Below are 24,212 nucleotides of genomic sequence, written 5' to 3'. Positions count from 1 at the left end.
GATACTTCACTTTTTAAGTAAGGGTGCTTCATATATTTTTAAACTACTGTTTAGCATTTCTGGGAACTTACAATGCAGGAGTTAAAAAATGAAAAGCTGTTTTTTCTGGGAAATGAAATCGTATCCATCTATTCTTCCTTCTTACCAAATCACTGTTGAATGCACTTATGAGCTTGTACATGTTTTGACACTGTGGGGAAGTATATCATAAATTGCCAGTTAGTCACCAATAATTTCTAATTGTGACTCAGTTTTTAACAAAGTACATTCTTTGCACTTAGGTATGTAAACACTTGTTTCGTGTGTATCTGACCCATATACCCCATCCTATTTTGTTTTATACTCTCTAAATAGAAACATTTTTATTTTGAAATAGTTTTGCAGTGTTAAAGCTAACACTATAACTTGGTAGTATGATAAGATCCTGGCCACATGGATATGAAATGTCTTTGCTTTCCTGCACCCCCATTAGCCAGAAGGCTTAATGCTCTGGCTGAACTCTAAAAAGCATCTCTGCTGTCATAAGTATGATGAATGTTTGTGTTACTTCATAAAATGTAAATGAGTTTTTAATCTATTTCTCAAGAAACATGATGATGTAGGGGTATCCTTTCTTCCTCAAGAATAAATCAAATCTTAAATTTCATGTTAGTATCTGGATTCATTATCCCATTTCACCTTTTTTGGTATGCATTCGTGGGATTTTGCAGGCATTTTTGTGTCGAAGTGTTGTATATTTATGGTTCTGATTTTTATCATTTCAGCTAACACTCTGAGATGATAGAGAATTTTGTAACAAAAGCACCTTGTTTGACTTTTTTTTATTTTTATTTAATTTATTTTTTTTTCCAGTATATGAAATTTATTGTCAAATTGGTTTCCATACAACACCCAGTGCTCATCCCAAAAGGTGTCCTCCTCATTACTCATCACCCACCCTCTCCTCCCTCCCACCCCCCATCAACCCTCAGTTTGTTCTCAGTTTTTAAGAGTCTCTTATGCTTTGGCTTTCTCCCACTCTAACCTCTTTTTTTTTTTTTTTTTCCTTCCCCTCCCCCATGGGTTTCTGTTAAGTTTCTCAGGATCCACATAAGAGTGAAAACATATGGTATCTGTCTTTCTCTGTATGGCTTATTTCACTTAGCATAACACTCTCCAGTTCCATCCACGTTGCTACAAAGGGCCATATTTCATTCTTTCTCATTGCCACGTAGACTTTTTTTTTTTTTAAGCCCAATGTGGGGCTTGAACTCATGACCCTGAGATCAAGACCTGAACTGAGATCAAAAGTCAGATGCTTAACTGACTGAGCCACTCAGGTACCCCGCCTTGTTTGACTTTTTACATTTATGATTTCATTTAATCTTTGTGTAGCCAAGTTATTATCCCATTTTGTAGTTGCTAAAGCTGAATACACTGAACCAAGATGTTACATCTAGTAAGTGGTACAATTAAGACTGTAAACCAGGGACTTTTTACCTGTAGTCAGGGCACCTTCCACCATTGTATGGTGTTTCCATGCATATTGAACTTATTACTAGCCTAAAGCTGTGGTTTTCAGCTATGTTAAATACATTTACATTTTTTATTCATGTTTAATATACATACAAAAGAGTGCACAAATCTTTTTTTATTTATTTTTTTAATGTTTTACTTATTCTTGAGAGAGAGAGAGACAGAGCATGAGTGAGGGAGGGACAGTGAGAGAGAGGGGCACAGAACCCAAAGCAGACTCCAGGCTCTGAGCTGTCAACACAGAGCCCGATGTGGGGCTTAAACTCATGAGCCATGAGATCATGACCTGAACCTAAGTCAGATGTTCAACCAACTGAGCCACCCAGGCACCCCAAGAGTACACAAATCTTAAGTACACAGGTTGATGAATTTTCACAAAGTGAACACATAAATTGAACTGTTTTGAATATGAATTAATATTAAAGTGAATTTAACATTGAGTATGTAAGACCTCTTGATTCTAAATAAATATATTTATTTTCAAACTTCTATTACACTTTCCCCAGTACTAATTTGATTGTTTAAGTGGACTTCTAATTTCCTAGTTTGTTCATTTGTTTGAGAAGCATTTACTGAGAGTCTTCTCTCTGGCAGGCATGTGCATAGGTGTGGGGAGATTCACCACTTGTAATAAACTTCCTTTTGGACTCTAATAAGGAATCAGGCAACAGATTGTGTGGTGTTAAACTCCATTTCAGGAGTACTGAGTGCCAGGCCTTATGGGAGCATGAGTGTCTAGTCTGAGAAACTTAGGGAAAATATCACAGAGAAAATGACATCTAAGTCCTGCCAGATGAATGAGAATCATCCAGAGATGCCATTGTAGACAGGAAGAGCAGAGGGAGGAGCAGGTAGGATACTGAGATGTAGCACGTAGGTCCCCATAACTGGCTTAGAGCATGTGAAGTGTGTAGTGTACCTGGGGAATGCAGAGTGGGAGCAGGGACATCTAGATGAGGAAGGATCTTTTGTCAGCCTGAGACTACTTTTATTGTTACTTAAGTTTCCTTGGCTACAAATAACAAGAATTGACTCTGGCAAACAGGCTAAAAAGGAATTTATTGGAAAGATAGCAGGGTGGCTCAGAGAACGAAAGGGCCAAACATCCAGGTCTCTGAGAGAATAAACAACTAGAGCAACTCTGAGCATCTCAGCAGAACAACCTGTGCAATTTCTCTGTAGGATAATATCATTAGTTGACTTGTTCTACTTCCTAAGGATTATTCTCTATTCAGATTTCTAATTTTCAAAACATAGAATCTGATTAGCTTAGTTCAGGTCCAGTGCCTAAACCAGGACCAGTCACTGTGGCCAGGGTTAAGAACAAACACTGTCTAATCAGTTGCCTGTTACGTGGTCAGGAGAGCTAGCTCTGAAACAGAGAGTGGAGGGAGGTGGGTGTGCTGCCTCAAAAGCTACGTTGCAACAGTGTGGAAAGGGGGTGGGTTGGAGACAGTGATCATCAAGAAGTACAAGTCCAGAGACCAGTTAGAAGGCTGTTATGTTAATCCAAGTGAGAAGTGATGGCGCCAGAAGTAGGTACTGTCCACAGGGATAGAAAGAGGTGAATAGACTCAGGTATTTAAAGGCAGAAAAGAAAAGACTTTGCATTTGGACATTGTGAAGTGTGTGGACATTTGAGGAGTTGAGGATGACTCCAGTGTTTCTGGCCTTGGCCACTGAGTGAATGGGGGGACTTTGTGTGGAGAAGAGCTACTTTCAGGTGGGGAACAGGGCTTTCATTCAGTTTTGAAGTGTTGAGTTGACATACCTAAGCAGACCATGTTTAACTTGAGAATACTTGGTGCCTTCTGGGATTCCAACTTTGCCATCAGGGCCTCCTCTCTCTGACATAGAGGCACTTGCCAGCATTGTCCCTTTTTTGTCATGTCCTTGGGCAACTAGAGTCTTCCTACAATATTGCCATGGAAATTGACAAGCTTCATTCCCCTGCTGTGCCTCCTGTACTTTGGACAGTTTCAGGTCTGAGTGGATATTGGGGATTATACATTGCTCATACTCAAAAAGTCTCCCAGAGCTAGGAACATTCAGGACCAAGTGCTGTCCTTTAGGATCTTTCTTAGATATCATTGTGATTAGAAAAGTCTTGTTCTTTTATGACATTCTTTTCCTGACGTGATTTTATCTGAGTTTGAAAATACTTGAAAATTGAGGAGTTACTTGATTAAAGAGTTTAAATTATAGTTGGAAGTTTTTTAGGTAGTGTTTTAATTTTAGTAGTATTCAATGTCATAGGTTAAGTCACACCCTGACAAGTAGTTCCTTAAGATACTTTAATCAATGCTTTGCCATTAGGTAGCTTAATGGCCTCTGAAATCCTCTGGGTCAGTAATTCTCAGTGGGGCTAGAACTGTTTCCTACAGAGCAACTGGGAACTTGTGGGGTAACAAAAAATACTCCACAATGGTTTGGGGCAAGGGGCACATAGGCATTGAGTTGGCTAGGGTCAGGGATGCTGGATGCCATGGACTTTGCATCCATAGGACTTTGATGCAGGTAAAAAAGAAAAAAAAAATTATAATTATTTGAGCATAGCACCTAATTCTATTTTAGATATAATCATGGCCTACTTTTACATGATTTCAGTAGACACCAAGTTTTTCAGGAATGCTATGAAATTTGTAAATTGAGTGAAAAATGAAGTTTGCTTAAGATTTTACTGTAAGTTTGGGGCGCCTGGGTGGCGCAGTCGGTTAAGCATCCGACTTCAGCCAGGTCACGATCTCGCGGTCCGTGAGTTCGAGCCCCGCATCAGGCTCTGGGCTGATGGCTCGGAGCCTGGAGCCTGTTTCCGATTCTGTGTCTCCCTCTCTCTCTGCCCCTCCCCCGTTCATGCTCTGTCTCTCTCTGTCCCCAAAATAAATAAAAAACGTTGAAAAAAAATTAAAAAAAAAAAAAGATTTTACTGTAAGTTCTACTCTCATAGGTGGTATTAATTTCTTTTTTTATCCTGTTTATAACTTCAAAGACTTTAAGATAATGATGAAAATATATTGAAAATATTAAGATAATTTTGTTTTGTTTTTTGTTTTTAATGAGAGATGGTTGGAAAACTAATGTTTTCTCAAGTGAAGTAGGGCAGACACCCCAGGGAAAGCATATGTCTGGGGATGAACATGATGAACTTGCTGGGTTATAGATGTGTTTCATAAATAAGAACCTATGAAGCTTATAGAAAGGTGGAAACATTCAGTAGCACTTGCTAGACTGGGTAAATCAAATTGGGTGAAATTACCCCAGATATTTTAAAAGTCCAGACAGGAAAAGATATGCAAAGGCATTGAATAAGTTACAAAATAGATATGTGTCCATTTAGAGAGTATTCTATGGAAAACATGTATCTGGATTTCCTTTTATCTGTGTGAGAGTTATAAAGGAAAAAGGAAGTGTGGCAGTGGATGAGTGAAAAAGGCTGGTTCTTTTAACCAGGCAGGGCACCCAAATGGTAGCTGGTAACGACATGGAACCATAGCTCCATCTGCTGGAGAGAAGCAGACCCTCTCTTGCACCGTATACAAGTAAAGTGACCCTCTCTGTATATATGTTAGTGAGCCACCCAGTATTTATTAAATACTCCTGTCTGAGAGGCAACCCCTTGCCAGGCTCTAGGGTAGCAGTAATAAAAACTTAGATACATTCCCTGCTTTCACCTCACCATGCTTAGCTGTGATAGGCTTTCTGATTTTAAGAAAAGACTTCATTTTTGCATTCTGAGTTTCTCTCTTAGATTTCTCCATGGATGACTTTTAAGAAACCACGTAACCTCTTTCTGAGCATCATTTTCCTTATCTGTAAGATGAGAACGACTGTCTCTCCTACAGGCTCAGTTTAAACTTTATTGAATGCCTAGTGTGTATGGCAGCCATAGGCAGGAAGGGCATAAGATAAGCAGAAGCCTTCTTCTTGCCCTCACTCTGGTTAGAAAAAGAAGCTCTTATGAGATAAGTGAGAGGGCCTCATGAGAGCCCTGAGGAGGAGTGCCTGATGCAGACAGGAGAATGGGACTGGAGAGGGGTTGAGGCAGGGTTTTTTGAAGACCTTATGCTTCACTTCAGTTGTACAAGGATGTTAAAATTAGCAAGAGGAAGATGAAAAGCTCTTCCAGGCTGAGGGCTGGCATAAGCAGCAACATTGAGATGGGGGCCTACATGGCATATGTCATGGCTGGGTTGCATGAAGTGAGTGGCAGGGAGTGTCCAGAGATGAGGATTGGAGGAGGTTGGTGGGCCAGGGCATATTGGGTTTGTATTCTTCTTTAAGGGGCTTAACTTTGTGCTCAGTGCACCAGAGAGCCATTGCAGACTTGAAGCAAGTTCTGGAGAGACACCTGGCTCCTTAGATCACTTGTTGGCTGAGTCTCCTGGATTTGGTTAAAGGCAGAGAGTTAGGAGGCTGCAGCTGTAGACCAAGTGTGTAATCATGAGGGCTAGAATGGTAACAGGGCTAAAAATGAGAGTGAAGTAGCACAGAGGGACTAATTTAAAAATGAGTTAGGAGTTAAAATTAGCAGAAGTGGTTGGTTTGAAGGTAAGAAATCAGGGGTGACTGGGAGATTCCTAACTTGGGTGACTGGTTGGATAATGTTGCTGTACCTAAGAGAGTACATATAAAAGGAAGAGCTGGCTATGGGCATGGCAGGAGGGGGTGAGTGGTTTATTTAGTCATCTTGAGTTAGGGTGTCTCCATGAAAGCAGCCAGAAGACAATTTGATGCATGACTGCAGGTTCAAGAGAAAGGTCTGGCCGGTGTTGCTAACATGGGGGGAGTAGTGGAGCCATGAGAGATGGTGAGTCGTCAGGGAGAATGTTCATAGTGTTCACAAGCAGGGATCCAGGGTACGAATTAGGGAAGTTGCTACACCTAAAAGGCAGGCAAAGGAAGGGGATCCTACAGAGGAGACCGTGATGGGATGATTGGAAGGACAGGATAATGGCCTGGAGACCAAGGGTTTTGAGTTGAAAATGTCCAGGAGAGCACTGTTTATAAATGTCTAACGTAAGATAAGGATTGAAAAATGTGTTCTGGATTTGCTCTCGCCTAGAAGAATTTATCCAAAGAGAGGAGGAGGGGATGAGATAAAAGCGAGAAGGACTCAAGATAGACTTCTCCTAGTCACCTCCCTAGGCATGTGTGCCCCCTTTGTTCATCACAACACCCTGTTTCCTTCATAGTGCGTGATGATCAGTAAAGAATTGGGACACAAAGAAATGGCAGATGTTTGCCTCTCTGGATTTTAATTGCAATAACATAAGTTACTTTCTTGAAGAGAATTCCATATGCTGGGAATTTAGCTCACAAGACTTCCATTCTTTTACTTCTCCCAGGAGAGATTGTGGCTGCTTTCCAGGGTTTATATCTCCGGTGTAGTACTATCCCTCATGGGAATGGGGGTGGGAGGCCTCTTCTTACCCACAAACAGCCTTGTACTTCCAGTTTCCTTCTATATCCCACTCACACCCCTCAAAACAAAGTAAGTAAATCAAGGCCAGAAAAGTCCTCTGGCTGGAATTGTACATACGTTTAGTCTTGTATTTCAAGTCCAAACCCAACTCTGGTGGTCAGGCTTTAGAGTGAGCCATGGAGATGGAGCCTGTGTGGTGCCCCCAGGGGTGCTGGGCCAGAGCCCTGAAGTTTAGAGCTCACTGCCTACAGCTTGTCTTAGGTGAGCTCTTTCACCTCTCCAGACATCAGACTGCTTCCCTATAGAGTAGATGGAGTTCCAGGGTGCCTGTCACACTGCCCTTCTACTGACAGTCACCATCTCTCAATGCTGCCAATACCCAGTCTCCATTGTTGGCATAACAAGCAAAGGTGAGGAATTGTTCTCTTGTTTTTAAAGATTAACCTCAGGTCCCATAACCAAGAAATGCTGTTATCATTCTTAAAATGACTGCTTTATAATAAATTTTTTAAGGGACTTTCTTGTAATATTCTCAATGAATCAGGGCAAGGAAGTCTTCATTCATGGAGGCGGAAGCCTGTATTAAATGCTCCTGAGTTCCTCCATCTCTACCAAAGATCCCTTGATTAGTCTTCAATGGAAACTTGGCACCCAGGAGTCCTGCGAGGTGACTCAGTTGGATGTATGAGGCCTCATTAGCATTGGCCCTGCTCCTTCTCTGCACTGTGTGTGTCAAGGATATCTGGGACAGAAGGCTATTTCCCCTACTTAGCCTGCCAGAGTTTGGCCTGCCTGCCTTTAAACTGGGCTGAGCTACCAGGAGGATAAAATAGACTAGCTGTTCAACACTGACGTGGTAAAGCATTCAGAGGAGACTTAAAAGAAGCTCTATTATTTCAAACATGTAGATACTATCAAGATCCAAAAGGGTGGAGAATATCTTTTTATGAAAGCTTCACCTCTTTCTATACTAATTATTGTTTGTTTTTCTAAATATTTTCTGCACAGCTTTCAATAAATTTGTGGATGAATTTCTTAACTTAGGTACATAAAACAACAGGATATGAGTTATGACATTTAGGGGTGTTGCCTTATTGCTTCAGAACTTTGGGGTTATCGTGTAACATACCATGTCACATGACTTGACTGAATGCAGGAAAAAAAGCCCTCAATTTGGTTTCATTGCCTTAAATATAGCTCAAGGCAACAGACACAAAATTAAGATGAGGAAGTACTATACAGTATAGGAAACAGGAGCTTTTAAAGATAATCCACTGTAATCTGGAACTGGTTGCCCAGGCCCTGATAATGAGAGAAAATAAGAGCAAAAGTACCAGAAAGGAGATTCTTTATTCTTGAGGTGAGAACAAGAGAGTGTAGAGGCACATCAGGTAAAGTGCTCGGAATATCAACTTGCTTTTGCAGAGGTGGGGCTGTGTGTGCAAAGTGATTAAGACAGAGGAGTGGAAGTCTGAGAGAAGACATCCATCGAAAAGACATTTGTCTAAACTTGCATATCCAGTAACAGGAACAGTCTTGGGTAAGTTGTAGTAGCTTTTAGCCATGCTAATTAAATTTGTCTTTTCTCTGCTGCAAAGTGTAATGGTTGTGGTTCTAACTTCCTGTGGGTGCATATTTAATTACTGAGTATATGTAAAAGTAACTTTATATTTTGTTGGTTTTAAAGTGGATGAGGAAGGGAGGCTATACCCTTATATTTGTAGAGAAAACATTAACAGTCTTGATAACGTTTTGTGCCATATGGTCCTGCAGAAGCATAGAGTGCTTTTTGTCTTTTTATTACATTAAATATTTTTAACCCACATTCTGTGTAGGGTCTTAAAATAAAATAATCATATACTGTTTAGCACTACGGTTAGTGAGTATCTGTCTTGCCATGGTATGGAAAAAGCAACTATAACTACTTGAGTTATTTATTCGTTAACCTATATAAGTCTGTAAAAACCAGCAGGCCATTTTTAAAGTGACCTTAATGCACTAAATCTACATTTGTAAAACATTTATTGAGAGGTGATTATTCACCCCAGAAGGATCTTGTGCCTTACACATGATCTGCCTTACACAGTGTACTTCCTTAGAGATTTAAATGTAGTTATGAAAACATTTATTTTGCAGTCAGTCTCCAGGAACATGATAACCTTGAGAGGAACATAGCTGTGATATAGAATAGGGTGATGTGTAAGGGACTTTCTTATTTTGTATGTTACATATTTATAGATATGTTTTTTATAAACACATTGTCATGAAATAAGCAATAGTTATAGTATTAAGAGAACAGATTTATTTTTTTCAGGGACAAGAAATAAAAAGTTCTAAAGGATGATCGCTTTGCTTTGGGTCTTGCAAGTTAATAGAAATTAACTTCAAATTAACTGCCTTGCAACAACAAGGCAGTGTACATGGCTCATAGAATAAAAAATGAAAAAGATACTTTGGATAAACATACATAAAGGTGGTGTAAAAAAATTGCCCACAAATAACCAAGCATAATCAGACCAACATGAGTATACTGTCAAGTTTGGAGGCATAACCAAAAGTAGGAGTGACCTGTAATTCTCAGGGACCAGCACCATTTAGTTGATTCTTAAGTTGGGCTTTGAAGAATGAGTAAATTTCAGCATTTAAACAATGATGGGGAAGGGTATTCTTCTAGCGAGTTGGTGACATCTTCAGCAAAGGTCAGTTTTACTTCCTTGTTCAGAATCCTCCCATTGCCTTTTCACCTCGCCTGAATGGAACCTGGAATCCTTATTCTGGTCTGCAAGGGCATACTTGATATGCACCCTGCCCTTGGTTTCCTCTTTCTTTCAGATGCCATATCTCAACTGCCCCTTTCCACCAGACTCTAAGATTGATGAAGCAGGGGCTTTGTCTTCCATGTTCCCTCCTGTATCTCCAGTGCCTAGCTCTAAGTGCTTAATAAATGAGTATACAATGAATGAAAAGAATTCAAAAGACATGTGCTAGGATGTAAGATGTGTTTGCAGGATAAGAGTGATAGGGAGTGCGCATAGATTACTGGTCTTGAATACGATATAAAGTTTTGGGTGATTTTAAGGGACTGGATATGGTAACATTGCAGTGTGAAGGATGGACCTGGAGAACTCCCGTTGCCTGACTACTATTGCGGAGATTTGCTTCTCTCTCTTTTGCTTTTTTTTTTCTTAAATCTGCTCCCCTTCTTTTATGTTTTCTTTCTCTCACTAATTCTTTCCCTTACCCCCTGTGATTCTGTTACCATCTTCTATCTTTTCTAAAGGGAGGAAGTCTGTCAGGAGCTGGTCCTTCTTCTCTATCCCCCAGCCCCACCAGGACCTAGAGTTGTTGTCCTCCTGTGGAAGGGGTCCTAGCGGTAGAATGAGATTCAGAGGCTAGATTGCATTGATGCATAATAAACTTCTTTAAGCCAGACTGTCAAAAGGATTGGCATTTGTAATAAATAATAGCAGGTATTTGGGAAAAGTCAGGTGGAAAATAAGAAAATAGCATCATCCAAGAGGGGAATTCAGTCTTCAGGGTTGTCAGCTCAGCACACTGTTAGCAACAGCTTGGAGGAAATCATAAAAAAATTTTCACAGATCAGCCAGAAATAAACTCCAGACTGCCAAATCAGGTGTGATTTCTTAGAGAAGTTGCTTTTCATTCCCTATGATCCTGTTTGGTCTGGTCAGTAATCAAAAGTCAATATTCAGTTTGATTTTACTTCTTTCTAAGACCATTATAAAAGTCTTCATTCATTGTGTATCTGATGAGACACAGGGAAATAAAGGATGTATCCATGCATCTTAGGAGAATGGAGTGCACACACATGAAGTAGCTAAAATTATAACAAAGCTACATTTAAATTTAGGCAGTAGCAGGATACCTGGGTGGCTCAGTCAGTTAGGCATCTGACTTCGGCTCAAGTCATGGTCTCACACTTCATGGGTTCAAGCCCCATGTCAGGCTCTGTGCTGATAGCTCAGAGCCTGGAGCCTGCTTCAGATTCTGTGTCTCCCTCCCTCTCTGCCCCTCCCCCGCTCATTTTCTCTCTCCCTCTATCTCTCTCTCTCTCTCTCAAAAATAAATAAAAGATAAAGAATATTTTAAAAACAAATAAATTTAGGCAGTAGCAATGAGCTATTGATAACGATCCTAAGGAGAAAGTGAGCAGCAGCCAGAATTTTGACATAAATTTTAACGATTTGTTAATGTGTGGACCAGTGGAGAGGTGAAGGGAAGAATATGGCAGATAAACAAATGATGGAAATAGATAATACAACTGTGGGGAAGGGGACAGATTTTGCTAGAAAGCGCCCCACATCCCTGACTGGTAAGGGTGATTCTGTGGAAGTAATTAGAATGGAAAGGAAGGAAAAAAGAGTCTTGTATTCCAGACTTTCTATGACTAACCCCAAAATGACTAAATCAGCAGCCGAACATACCCACAGGGTTTCTGAGACTCCAAGAAAGGGAAGTAACAGTTACTGAGAACGCACTTTGTGTTGGTAAGTGCTTAAATGTTTTCTTTCTATTGAAGTCCTTGAAACATTGAGAGGGTTTTATTATGACCACATTTATAAATGGAGACCTAATCTGTAGGTGAAGAAATCTGCCCTGGCTAATAAGAGATAGAGCCAGGATTCTAGTTCAGGCTGCCACTTCCCCTTATTTTCTGGGATACATTTCTTTATTCAGTAAACCTAGATTGGTGCTATCCAATAAACACATGAGCCACATCATATGTGTAGTTTAAACTTTTCTACTAGCCAGTGCAAAATGAAACAGGTGAAATTTATTTTCATAATATATTTTCTTTAACTCCATATGCCAAGCTATTGTCCAAACTATATACATATCATGTAACATATTAAAAACTATTGAGATATTTTACATTTTTGTGAGCTAAATCTTTGACATCCCAAGTCTGTTTTACGCTTAAAGCACATCTTGATGTGAACTTAGCCACATTTCAAGTTGCTGCATGTGGCTACCAAATGAGCAGAAGTCCAAGAAAAAGGATTGAGGCTCATCCTGAAAAATCAAAGGTAGAAGCTCTGCCTTGAAGTCATAGGGAGGAATTAAGATGGGGCAGGAGAGCAGCTTCCCCTAAGATGGAAAAACTGTGGAAGAAAGGTACCGTACATGGAAGGCAGGACTGCTTATTAAAGGAAAGTAAAGACACAGAGCACAAAGCACAGAGTTTTGGAGTCACTGTGTTGTGCACCGGAAACTAATGTAAACACTGTGTCTCAACTATACTTCAATAAAAAATTAAATTACTAAATTAAGAAAGTAAAAAAAATGTTTTTAATTAAGAAAATAAAGACATGGGGTGCTTGCCTGGCTCAGGCGATGGAGCATGTGACTCTTAATCTTGGGGTTGTAAATTCAGGCCCCATGTTGGGTGTAGATATTACATAAAAATAAAATCTTAAAAAATGTAAAAAAGAAAGTAAAGACATTACCATGTCATTTAAGACATATTACGGACTGAAGGGCCATTTATGGAGCAGTAAAGTCATACCAATCTTTATCACTACCTCCAGTAACGACCACAGGAAAACTGTGGCATTGAGTGCTAGATGCTGAACCATATTTAGCCAGGGAGATAACATGTTTTGGCAAATGTGGTAACCATTAAGAATGGAACCACAGCTGTTAATACATATATTTTTATATATGCATGGTGTTGACAAAAGAATGTCTTCTTCCAAAGGCCTAATGCCTTTTTCAGATGGGAAATGTAATGTCCTGCTTTAGGAAATAACCATGAACAAACTACCTTATATGGGAATTTCCACAGACTTCAGCTCTACCTAGAGCAAGATAAATGATAGTTTCAGACTTCTATTGCAGCAAAACAGGAATTATTTTAAAATGTTCTTGGAATTTCCCCTTCATTCCCTTCCTGTGATTGTGCTGCCTACTTTGTTGCCTTTGTCCCACTTAACCCCTGTCTTTCAGTCTTTTCCTGTTACATTTACTTTTCTTTCTTTTTTATTTATTTATTTATTTATTTTTGATGGTAAGCTGTGTACTAGGGTCATGTTCTCGGTTCTCTTACATCTTGGACTTTAATTCTTCTTCTTTAATTCTTTTCCTACACCTGAAAAGTGAAAAGGATAAATTAGAAACCTTCACCATCATTCACATCCTTCACTTTGCAGCTTGGAGACTCATTTTTTAAAATAATAGTGAATATATATATATATACATATATATATATATATATATATATATATGTATTTTTTTTTTAATTTTAGAGAGAGCACACAAACAGGGGAGAGGGGCAGAGGGAGAAGGAGAGAATCTTAAACAGGGTCCACACTCAGCACAGAGCCCAACGAGGGGCTCCATCCCATAACCCTGGAACCATGACCTCAGCTGAAATCAAGAGTCTGACGCTCAGCTGAGTGAGCCATGGCCGCCCCCCATGGCGAAATACATTTTTAAGTGTATAGTTCAGTGGCATTAACTACATTAACATTGTTGTGCTACCATCTCCAGAACTCTTTTCCTCTTGCAGAACTGAAAATCTTAACTCCCCATTCCCCTCCATCCCCAGCCCCTGGCACCCACCATTCTACTTCCTGTCTCTATGAATTTGACTACTTCAGATACCTCATGTTACGTTTAATTGTAAGCATTTGTCTTTTTGCAACTGGCTTATTTCACTTAGTGTAAGTGAAATTTAAGGCTTATTCATGTTGTTGTATGTCTCAGAATTACCTTCCTTTTTGAGGCTGACTAATATTTCATTGTGTGTATATATCACATTTTGTTTATTCATTTGTCAGCAGATATTTGTGTTGCTTCCACTTTTGTTTTGGCTGTCATGAATAATACTGCTGTCCACATAGGTGGACAGATATCTCTTGGAATCCCTGTTTTCAATTTGTTTAGATACAGAAGTAGAGTTGTTCGGTCACATGGTAACTCAGTTATTTTTTGAGCATGACCATACTGGTTTTCATAGTGACTGCACCATTTCGTATTCCCACTGATGGTGCAGAAGGGTTCCAATATCTCCACATCCCGAACGTTTGTTATTTTCCTTTTCTCTTTTTCTTTTTTTTAATAGTAGCCATCCTAATTTGTTTAAGGTGGTATCTCATTTTGATTTTGATTTGCATTACTCTAATGACTAATGATATTGAGCATCCTTTTATGCACTTATTGGCCATTTGTATACCTTATTTGGAGAAAAGTCTATTTAGGTCTCCTGCCCACTTTTTAATCTGGTTGGTTTTTTAGTTGTGGTTGAATTGTATGAGCTCTTTATAGATTCTGGATATTAACTCCTTATCAAATATATAATTTGCAGGTATTTTCTCCCATTCCATGTGTTGTTTTTTAACTCTGTTGTTTATGTCCTTTGATGCACAAAAGGGTTTTTTTTGCTTTTTTGGGTTTTTTTGAGGGCTTAACGAACAGCATTTATTATCTCTTAGTTCTGGAGGCCAGGTGTCTGAGATCAAGGTGTTGGCTGGGCTGGTTCCTCCTCAGAAGGTTATGGAGGAGAATCTGTTCCATGTCTCTCCCCTATCTCCTGGGGGCTTTCCTGGCAAGCTTTTGCATCCTTGACTTGTAGAATGATCACTAGCATTCCTGCGTTTGTTCTCATGGCCTCCTTCCTGTGTGTATGATGCACAGAAGTTTTTAATGTTGATGTAGTCCCAGTTGTCTATTTTTACTTTTGTTGCCTCTGCTTTTGGTGTCCTATCCAAGAAATCATTGACACATTCAGTGTCATGAAGCTTTTCCCATATGTTTTCTTCTAAGAGTTTTATTTGACCCATATGGAGTTAATTTCTGTATATGGTGTAAGATTAAGAGTTCAACTCAATTTTTTTGCTCGTGGATAGAAATTTTCCTACCACCATTTGTTGAAAAGACTCTCCCCATTGAATAGTCTTGACACCCTTGTCTAAATGGTCTTGACACCCATTTGACCATATTTGTGAGGGTTTATTTCTAGGCTCTCAGTTCTATACCATTGGTCTGTCTGTCTGTTTTTTTTTTAATTTTTTTTTTTTTTACTGTTTATTATTTTTGAGAGAGAGAGAGAGAGAGACAGAGAGCAAGCAGGGAAGGGGCAGAGAGAGGGAGACAGAATCGGAAGCAGGCTCCAGGCTCTGAGCTCTCAGCACAGAGCCCAACACAGGGCTCGAACTCACAGACCGCGAGATCATGACCTGAGCCGTAGTTGGCCACCCAACTGACCGAGCCGCCCAGGCGCCCCTGTGTGTCTGTCTTTATGCCAGTTGCACGCTTGCACACTGTTTGATATTAGAATTTTATAGTAAGTTTTGAAATCAGTGTGAGACCTCCAACTTTGTCTCTTTCAAGATTGATTTGGCTCTTTGAGGTCTCCTGGAATTTCATATGGATTTTAGGATGGATTTTTTCTATTTCTGCAGAAAAACATTATTGAGATTTTGATAGGGATTAAAGCCTCATTTTTGAATTCTGAAAGTAAGGGGGTTATTTTTGCCCAGGAATTTAAATCAAGGCAGAAGTTTCTACCTATAGCAAGATGTCAAAGAAGGCCTGGAGGCTTGGGGATGGCCTTAGGCATCTATGGGTGGTGGGAGGCATATGCTGGAATAGTTCTGTTGGAGCAAAGATTAGGAACAAGGAATGATCTCGCATATACTTGCAGTAGTGCCTTAAAACATGCTTAAGGAATTGTGTAGGGGGTCTTCACTCTCTGCTGCAGGCACTTTTGACTTCTGATACCCTTTTTGACTTCTCTGTGACCCAGTAGTAGTATACTGAGTGACTGACATTGCTATAGTAATTAATTATCTTCCCCACTTTGTTTCTAATACGCTATTTAATTCTTACAAAAAGATTGTGAAGTAAACAAACATGTGCTGTCTTTGATGTACAAGCAAGGAAAGTGAAGACTTTGCAGAAAACCTGCTGGTGGCCATGTAATAGCTAGAATGGCAGAAAAGCCAGAGGGAGGCCTCAGGAGCCTGGTGCAGCCTTCCCTCTGTGGGGCACTTGGGCACCAAAGCCAAAGGGTAGAGATGTGATCACTCCTTACAGTGGTGGAGGCTTTATGGAAGCCATCTAGTATAACCCACTGGCTCCTTTGACTCTCTGCTGCCTGTCCTTAAGGGGACACAAAAGAGTGTGCTAAGTTGGGGGAACAGTGGTTGGGGAAGGGGGCTCATTGTGGGCAGGGGATTCACAGTTGGAAGGAAAAAAAATGGCTGGCAATGAGGCCAGAAAGGTAAGTACGTTGTGAAGAGTTACGTTGTTAGAAGATGGGGGAGGGACAGTACATGGTTCCCCCAACTGAAAAGGCACTTTGAGACCAGAAAAGGAAGCAGGTGGCTCCACACAGTTTACAGACTCTTATTTAGGGTAATTTACTGACAAGGGGGGCAAAGGGTGGGGAGGATAGAGCAGAAAACAATCCATGGCAGCTGCATAGTTATTTTCCATAAAGTCCAGATCTTAGTTCACAGATTTTATAGAGCAAGGGGACATGCAGAAGGGCACTATAGTGAGATCAAAGGGTTTGCACACACCTCAAAGGGCTTGCATACACCTGACAGCTAACCTTTAATTAGATCTTGTGGCACCACCTGTGCATCAGGAAGGGGGAGGGCTATGTTATATCTAACATAGAGAGGCCAAAACAAGCCTTACTCATCCCAGCCATGGCAGGCATTTCTAAGGTATGCTTGTCAGTCTCCAAGGGGCCTGGAACATATAGCCCCCAAAGAAGCCATCAGTTGAACTTGAACATGATACAGAGCCAAAGGGATGGGGTCAGTATTGTCAGCACTCCTACATATGTTGCATATGTTGTGCCAAGGTCTTTAAACTGTATCCCATATAAAATAGACATCCATAGAAATCTTCTAAACTGAGACATGGTATGATCAGATTTGCATTAAGAAAAGCTTTGATGGCAGTAGGGGAGAGGAGAAATATTGATAATGGTGATATTTATTTTGTATTTAACACTTAGTATGTGCCACTTGTCAACCTTAAAAATAAAATAGCCAGTTATTTTCCTAGGAAAATGAGTTTATCTGGGAATAGGATTGGAACTGCAATTTGGGACAAGTAAACTATGGCAAACCATAGGTAAGTCCAAAGGGACAAAGGGAAGCTTGCTTTTATTAGGTGTTAAGGGGAAATTGGGGAGGATTGTTGTGAACAAAAGTTCACTAGGGAAGAATAGGAGTTTGAGACTGTGATTGATTTTGGAGCAGGGAGCTATTGTCCCACTTTTTCTTAAAAGCCAGAGATAAAATTTCTATGGGAAAAGTGCCCTTTCTTGTCAAGATAAGAATTACCTTCCTTCTTCCTGCTGATTATGAGTGGTGATGGTGTGTTAGTGAGAGCTCCCCCTTCAGGGCTTCCTGCCATTTTCAGTGAGGTTTCCATGTGCTTTTCATAGGAGCTGTATGGGGTATGGCTATAACAATTTCCTTTTTAGAAATAAAAGTGGGGCACTGGGGTGGCTCAGTCCATTAAATGTCTGATGTCATCTTAGGTCATGATTTCACGGTTCGTGGGTTTGAGCCCCACATCGAGCTCCGTGCTTACAACTCAGAGCCTGGAACCTGCTTTGCATTCTGTGTCTCCCTCTCTGTCTGCCCCTCCCCCACTTGCACTCTGTTGGTCTCGCTCTCAAAAATAAATCAACATTAAAAAATTTTGAAAAAAAGGAAGAAAAGAGGGGCACCTGGGTGGCTCAGTGGGTTAAGCATTGACTCGATTTTGGCTCAGGTCACCATGGTTTGTGAGATCAAGCCCCAAGTGGGGCTCAGCACTGGCAGTGTGGAACCTTCTTGAGATTCTCTCTCTCTCTCCCTCTCAAAATAAAGAAATAAACATTTTTTTTAAAAAGTGGGGGGCCTGGATGGTTCAGTGAGTTAAGCATCCAACTCTTGGTTTCAGCTTGGGTCATGATCTTGTAACTTCATGGGTTCGAGCCCCACATTGGGCTCCGTGCTGGCGGTGCAGAGGCTTCTTGGGATTCTCTCTCTCCCTCTCTGCCCCTCTCCCCTCACGTGCTCTCTTTCAAAATAAATAAACTTTTTTTAAAAAAAAGTAGCTATTAAGTGTCAAAGCTGGGATCTGAGTTCAAGGCTGGTTGACTCTGAACCCAGCCTCTTAAGGAGAGTGAGGATGGGGTCATCAGCTGGGTATGCAGGACACTATGGGAAGGACCTTAGACATGTAAATATAAATGAAGAGAGAAATGGAAATGACATCTCATGCATTAAATCAACTACTTTTGCTGAGTGGGTTGGTGAGAAAGAAGTTGCTGAGGATGACTTCAAGAGTTTAGTTTGGGCATCCAGGTGACCAGGGACCCTCTTTTTTTTCAGTTTATTTATTTATTTTGAGAGACAGAGACAGTGTGAGTGGGGGAGGGGCAGAGAGAGAGGGAGAGAGAGAATCCCAAGCAGGCTCCACACGGTCAGCACAGAGCTCAATGTGGGGCTCGAACCCATGAAACTGCAAGACTATGACCCAAGCCAAAACTAAGAGCTGGGCTCTTAACCCACTGAGCCACCCAGGTGCCCCGCCCAGGGACACCTTTGATCAGAAGGCCATATTGGGCACTGCTGTACAATATTTGGGGGGCAGTGGGGGTAGCTGGTGATAAATAGAATGTAGTGAAACATGCCAGTTATACCTTTACTGTATAGGTAGTGCTTGTGCAATTAATTTTACACAGGGACGTGTTTCTAACTAGTTAAGATTCACTGTGATACAATTTTTAGGTTTATTTCTCTCTAACCTGGATATTCGGGAAAGATGTTGATCTCTCATAAAATTTGCTATTAAAAATACTGAATTCTAGGGGCGCCTGGGTGGCTCAGTCAGTTGAGCGTCCAACTTCGGCTCAGGTCATGGCCTCACAGTTCGTGGGTTCAAGCCCTGCATTGGGCTCTGTGCTGACAGCCTGGAGCCTGCTTTGCATTCTGTGTCTCCCTTTCTCTCTGCCCCCCCCCCCACTTGTTTGTTCTTTCTCTCTATCTCTCTCTCAAAATAAACATTAAATTTTTTTTAATACTGAATTCTAAGGTACAAAATGAAGTGAAACTTAATGTTATGTACAAGGTTTCTTTTTACTGTGTTCTTTCTGTTCATTTACTTCTGGGTTTTGACGTTTGTGTCTAGATCTTCATTTAGCTATTAATGGAATTGCATCTGAAAGCCCATCTTTCTGCTGGTCTTGACTATTTAACCTTAACATGTCTTACGTTGATCCTTCTCTCTTAAACAGTTTCTTTCCAATAACTCTCTCATACTTTTCTTCTTCTGAGTGGGCTTCCTACCAAACTGGCTTTTATAATTTTTATTTTTCCAGCTTTATTGAGATATGATTGGCATATAACATTGTGTAATTTTGAGGTTTACAGTGTGGTGATTTAAGACATGCAATCACCATTTTGTTGACGTTATGGTGAGAACATTAAGACTACTGTCATAGCAACTTGCAAATATATGTATTTTTAACTATGATAGTCATCATGCTGTGTATTACATACCCAAAACTTTCTCATCTTACACCTGGTAGTTTACGCCCTTTGATCATCTCCCCATTTCCCCCACCTCTCAGCCCTTGGCAAGCACCATCCTACTCTTCATTTCTATGAATTCGGTGTTTTTAGATTCCACATATAAGTGAGATCACACAGTATTTGTGTTTCTCTAGTTTATTTCACTTAGCAGAATACTCTCAGGGTCCACCCGTGAGGTTGCAAATGGCAGGATTTCCTTTTTTTTGTAAGCTGAATAATACTACATTGTATATGTATGCATACATATGCCACATTCTTTATCCATTTGTATCAATTGATGGACACTTAGGTTGTTTCCATGTCTTAACTATTGTGAATAATGCTGCAGAAAATAAGGGAATGCAGATATCTTTTTGAGATAGTGATTTCATTTCCTTCAAATGTATACCCAGAAGTGGGATTGATGGATCATATGGTAGTTCTATTTTCAATTTTTTGAGGAACTTCGTACTGTTTTATACAGTGGCAACACCAATTTACATTCCCACCAACAGTGCACAAGGGTTTCCTTTTCTCCACATCTTACCAATACTTAACTCTTATCTTTCTGATACTAACCATTCTAACAGGTATGAGGTGATATTTCCTTGTGGTTTTGAATTTTCCTGATTATTAGTGATGTTGAGCACATTTCATGAACTTGTTGGCTATTTTTATATCTTTGGAAAATCTGTTCATGGCCTCTGCCCATTTTTTCGTCAGGTTGTTTGTGTTTTGGCTGTTGAGTTGTATGAGTTCCTTATAAATTTTGGATATTAACCTGTTCTTAGGTGCATGATTTGGAAATATTTTCTTCTTTTCTGTAGGTTTCCTTTTCATTTTGTTGATTGCTTCTTCTGCTGTGTGGTGGGAACTTTCTAGTTTGATGTAGTTCCACTTATTTTTGCTTTTGTCGCTTGTGCTTATTGGTATCTCATCCAAAAAATCACTATCAAGACTGATGTGAAGTTACTTTTCTGCTATGTTTTCTTCTATGAGTTTTATAGTTACAGGTCTTACGCGTAAGTCCTTAATCCATTTCGAGTTAATTTTTGTGAATGGTGTAAGATAGGGGTCCAGTGTTATTCTTTTGCACCTAGCATATGTTTTATGTCTTCTGTTTTATTATTATTTAGAAGTGGTAATATGTTTTTAATAATGGTTATGTATCAAGTAAGTGGCTTACTCAGGCTTCTCTGTGCGTTACATCCATATGATCTTGTACCTGAGAATTAACAATGCCTCTTTTTAAACTTCCTTTCTTTTCTGAAAATTGTGTGCATGTAATATCTTTAGGAGCCACATGATGGCAGAAGCAGTGCTTTGAAACTTGTGGACTTACAAATATGCTATCTAAGAGAACATCTGCTCTGTATTTTCATCCTTTTTTCATTAAAAAAAATGGTATAGGATTTACTAGAAGGAGGCTTCAAATGCCTATCACATATCTTAAGAAAGAAAACATTACAAGTATAGTCGAGGGGCACTTGCATGGCTCAGACTGTTAATTAAACGTCTGACTCTTGATTTCGGCTCAGGTCATGATCTCATGGTTGGTAAGTTCAAGCCCTGAATTGGGCTCTGCATTGACAGTGGGAGCCTTCTTGGGATTCTCTCTCTCTCCCTCTCTTTCTGCCCTTCCCCCACTCGTGTGCACACACACTCTCTCTCACACATAAATAAACTTAAATAAAAATTTAAAAACATCAAAAAAATAAAAAATAATTTAAAAAACAAATATAGTTGAAATCTCTTGGTATACTTTCCTGTTTCAAATATCCTCCCATCCACTTTTCTTCCATGAGGAAAGCATTTTCCTAAATTTGTATTACTTCTGTGTATGTCTTTATACTTTTATTACACAGTTATGTTTTCTTAGCAGTGCATGAGATTGTTTCTTTTGTTTTAGATTGTATATAGTGTATGCTATTTGTGTTACTATGAAACTTAGAGTTTTGACTTAACATTTTTTAGATTAATTCATATGGATTTATGTAGCTTTAGTGAATTACTTTCATTTGTAGCTATATAGTATTCCATTGAAGAGATCACAACTTTTTACATCTTGTTTCTTAATGATAGACATTTAGAGAGACGGTACAATAGAGTGATTACAGATTGGGGAGCTGGGGACCTGATATACCCATTCAGACTCCAGTGCTGTCATTTGCTAAGTATAGAGCTTGGTTTCTACTTCTGCAAAATAGGGATAGCACTTGTGTCACAGGGTGTTGTGACCATTACATGAAATAGTATGTAGAGCATTAACACCATAAGCATTATTGTCATTAGCACCACAACAAGATGACAATAATGTAGAATCAGTGTTATTTTGTGCCATTTATTAAATTCTGTTGAAATGGAAGTCATCCTGTAAGAAGGGGGGAGTATAGTGAAAACGAGGGCTTGTAGACAGTCGAGGTGGCTTCTTTCAGATGACTTCTGTTTTCTCTAAGGTAAGCAAGGTTATCCACAAGAGTGATGGGAAAGGAGTGTGGACGGATGATTTGAGAGTGCTGAGGGTTTGAAGTGGCCTTGTTTGGGGCATTGTCTGGCTAGGTGTTTGCAAAAGAATTTCCTGTTTCGGTGTATATACTCTTCTTGTTTGTTTTGTTTTTTCTCACCAACCTTTTCACCTCACAAGTCATGAAGACTCCACCTCCATTCTCGAGTCTTCTCTTTCCCTCCTCACATGGCACATCTTGCTGCCTAGCTGGTCTTTCACAGATGGATCTATCCAGGCCTATAACCTTCTCCATCCTGAATCCAAACCATTTGTGACCCTTTATCACACGTTTCATAATATTTCCTAGCTTGGCATTGACAGATCTTCAAAATATGGCCCTGTCTTGATGCCTTATCTTCTACTTCTCTACTCATACTCTTTTCACAAAATGAGGCTATCTGCTGTTCTCTGGGTCAATTTACCACCATTCTGTGCTTTTGTTCTATTTCTTTCTTCTCTACCTAGAATATTATTTTCTCCTCTCTCCCCGTGCATGTGGGGGCTGTTTTTATACTGCTGTCAGGGTATTATGTTATGACTTCAAGGTAGTTATGCTTGTTTTCATCCCCAATGGTTGAATTTTGTTTTAAGTTAAAATAATTTTAGTATGAAAATTTTCTAATATAAAAATGGAAGAAATGAACCTCCATGTACTCATTACTCTGCCTTAGTTACTGTATTACCATGTTTGCTTCATATATCTTGTTTTTGTCTCTTTTAATGGAAATATAATTGACATAGTTTCAGGTATACAACATAATGATTTGATATTTATATACTGTGAAATGATTACTACAGTAAGTCTAAATATCCATTAAGATAGTTACAAAAATTTTCCTTGTAACGAGGACGTTAAGATCTATTCTTAGCAACTTTCAAATATGCAGTGCAGTATTATTAACTACAGTCACAATGCTGTATGTTACATCCCTGTGGTTTTTTTATTTAAAAAAAATTTTGTAATATTTATTTTATTTTTGAGAGAGGGAGAGAGAGAGCACGAGCATGGGAGGGTCAGAGAGAGAGAGGGAGACACAGAATCCGAAGCAGACTCCAGTCTCTTGAGCTTTCAGCACAGAGCCTGACATGGGGTTCAAACTCCAGAGTGGCGAGATCATGACCTGAGCCGAAGTCGGACCCTTAACCCACTGAGTCACCCATGTCCTTTCCATGATTTATTTTATAACTGGAAGTTTGTACATTTTGACCACCTTCACCAATTTTGCCTACTCCCCAATTCCCACATCTGGCAACCACCAATCTGTTCTTTGTATCTAGGAGTTCTTTTTTCTCTGTGTTGTTTGTTTGTTTGTTTGTTTGTTTGTTTTAGATTTCACATATAAGTGAGATCATAAGATACTTGCCTTTCCCTGTCTGACTTACTCCACTTAGCATAATGCCCTCATGGTCCTTCCATGTTGTTGCAAATAGCAAGACTTCATTCTTTTTTGTGGCTTAATCACAGTGTGTGTGTGTGTGTGTGTGTGTGTGTGTGTGTGTGTATACATGAATATATGTATATAAATCGCATTTTCTATATTCTTCCATTAGTGAACACTTAGGTTGGTTCCATGTCTTGGCTTTTGTAAATAATGCCACAAGGAACATGGGGTTGCAGATATTTCTAACGTTAGTGTTTGTGTTTCTTTCAGATAAGTACCCAGAAGTGCAGTTGCTGGATCATATGGTAGTTCTGTCTTTAAGTTTTTGAGGAACATCCATACTGTTTTCCACAGTAGCTACGCCAATTTACATTCCCACCAACAGTGCACAAGGGTGTTCCCTTTTCTCCATACCTTTGTGAGCACTCGTTATTTCTTGTGTTTTTGTTAGTAGCTAGCCATTCTAACTGATGTGATACAGTATTTCACTGTGGTTTTGATTTGCATTTTTCTGATGATGAGTGATGTGGAGCACTGTAGGACCGTCTGTATGTCTTCTTTGGAAAAATGTCTAGATCTTCTATTTTTTTTTAATTTATTTTTAACATTTGTTTAGTTTTGAGAGACAGAGCACCAGCAGGGAAGGGGCTGAGAGAGAAAGTGAGAGGGAGACACAGAATCCAAAACAGGCTCCAGGCTCTGAGCTGTCAGCACAGAGCCCAATGCAGGGCTTGAACCCATGAACTATGAGATCATGACCTGAGCCGAAATCAGATTCTTAACCAACTGAGCCACCCAGGTGCACTGCCACCCCTCCCCCTATTTTTAAATCAGATTGTTTT

The 24,212-nt window shown here is 39.8% G+C and overlaps 1 protein-coding gene across 5 annotated transcripts in view; it reads left to right on the top strand.

Moving 5' to 3' along the window:
* Positions 1 to 24,212, top strand: part of LIMS1 (LIM zinc finger domain containing 1) — a 165,395-nt gene that overhangs the window by 58,938 nt on the left and 82,245 nt on the right. Inside the window, exon 2 of one of the 5 annotated variants that reach the window (XM_053890494.1) lies at positions 8,363 to 8,477. The exons of 3 other annotated variants lie outside the window; for them this stretch is intronic. The gene's annotated coding sequence lies outside the window, so the exon portion shown is untranslated. Of the gene's footprint in view, positions 1 to 8,362; positions 8,478 to 24,212 lie in introns of those variants that run through there. One more of the 5 variants, XM_053890491.1, reaches the window with a different exon arrangement.

This window comes from Panthera pardus, unplaced genomic scaffold (assembly GCF_024362965.1).
Source record: "Panthera pardus isolate Hobbes unplaced genomic scaffold, ASM2436296v1 HiC_scaffold_25, whole genome shotgun sequence".
Taxonomy (NCBI): domain Eukaryota; kingdom Metazoa; phylum Chordata; class Mammalia; order Carnivora; family Felidae; genus Panthera; species Panthera pardus.
This window is presented reverse-complemented; position numbering and strand designations above follow the sequence as displayed.